This window comes from Pygocentrus nattereri, chromosome 26 (assembly GCF_015220715.1).
Source record: "Pygocentrus nattereri isolate fPygNat1 chromosome 26, fPygNat1.pri, whole genome shotgun sequence".
In the NCBI taxonomy this organism is placed as follows: domain Eukaryota; kingdom Metazoa; phylum Chordata; class Actinopteri; order Characiformes; family Serrasalmidae; genus Pygocentrus; species Pygocentrus nattereri.
The window spans coordinates 30,225,930-30,227,718 of record NC_051236.1 but is presented as its reverse complement, the minus strand read 5'-3'; positions in this window follow the sequence as shown (position 1 = coordinate 30,227,718).

Genomic DNA, 1,789 nt, shown 5'->3' with positions numbered 1-1,789 from the left:
CATAGTGCTTCAGTGAGTTTTCTTAACCATGGCCAGTTACAGGTGTATGCAGAAGGTTGAACACCCCCAGTCAAATGATACGTTGTGTTTATTTTCGTCCACTTTTCTCTCTATCCAGAGTCACTGGTGTTACCCATCCTCATTGGTATAACACCAGAGACAGTAACATTGGTGACGTTTTTAATTTATATTTTTTAAAAAATGCATTTTACACAGTGGCTGCTACAGAGCATCAAACCACATGTCAGTCATGGAGCATCTACTAAAATATGTAATTTAATCCATTTGTATTCTATTTTGACTCCCGGGGACAACAACTTACATTATAGATTTTATAATCTTTATTTGGCATTTGTTTTCTTAATGTCATTTAATTCATATATTAATTATATATAATATATATAGCCCTGCGATGGACCCGTCCAGGGTGTATCCTGCCTTTCGCCCAATGACTGCTTGGATAGGTTCCAGTAACCCCCCGTGACCCTGAGGGAGAAGCGGCTTTGAAAGTGTGTGTGTGTGTGTGTGTGTGTGTGTGTGTGTGTGTGTGTGTGTGATACATAATTACATGTATTTAAAATTGCAGAAAAAACTTACTTTACACATGACTGTGGGATCTTCTGGATAATTGATTTAAAAACAATATTGCTAAACTGGTGTCTCAAGAAGGTGTAATTCTTAAAATAAGTAATTGTTTTATTTTTAAATGGATGGTTCTGTAGAACGACCCAGTTCTACAACTACAGACTGTAGTCCATCTGGTTCTCTGCATACTTTACCAGCTCCCTTTTGCCCAGAGGACGTACTATTTGGGTGGTGGATCAGCACTGCAGTAACGCTGATGTGGTGGTGTGTTTGTGTATGTTGTGCTGGTGCAAGTGGATCAGACACAGCAGTGTTGCTATGGCTTTTAAACACTGTATCCACTCACAGTCCACTCTATTAGACACGCCTACCTTGCTGGTGCACCTTGTAGTGAAGTCAGAGACTACATTTCAACTTGGTGCTGCACAGTTTGTGTTGCTGATCCTTTAGTCCTTCATCCGTGGTCACAGGACGCTGTTGGCTGGATGTTTTTGGGTGGTGGACTATTCTCAGTCCAACAGTGACCATGAAGGTGTTTAAAAACTCTGATCCACTCGTGCCAGTACAACACACACTAACACACTATGATCACGTCAGTGATGTCAAATAATATCTGCTCTGTGGTGGTCCTGTGTAGGTTCTGACCATTGAAGAACAGGGTAAAAGGGGGCACACAAAGTATGCAGAGAAACAGATGGACTACGGTCTGTAACTGTAGATCTACAAAGTGCATCTATATCGTCAGTAAAGTAGTTGGTGTGTGGGTGTGTGTGTGTGTGGGTGTGTGTGTGTGTGTGTGTGTGTGTGTGTGTGTAGACACTTCTAACCACTTGTTACACTTTAGAGCCCACCCTCCTTGGACACAGTTGCTCTAATAAACACAACTACTCAACAACACCAGCTGCAACCTCAGCAACAACAGTGACAGTTTACCCGGAGTCACTCTGCATAGCCTCACCAACGCCAGTTCTGTAAGCATCCTCTCAATCAATCCGCTGGACTTGAGACTGGGCACTGTGTCCAACGAGGATGCCAGTGTCTATGCTGCGCTTGATCCAAAGTCCGCAGCAGCAGCCAATCTTTCTAGCTGGCTTCTGTTTCCCCGCCAGCTCATGCATTGCCTAGGGTGGTGTTGCCTCTTCCTGCACTGCCAGCACAATAGTTGCTTGGGGGCCTCTCAGCATATCATCGCCTCCTCGAGCGC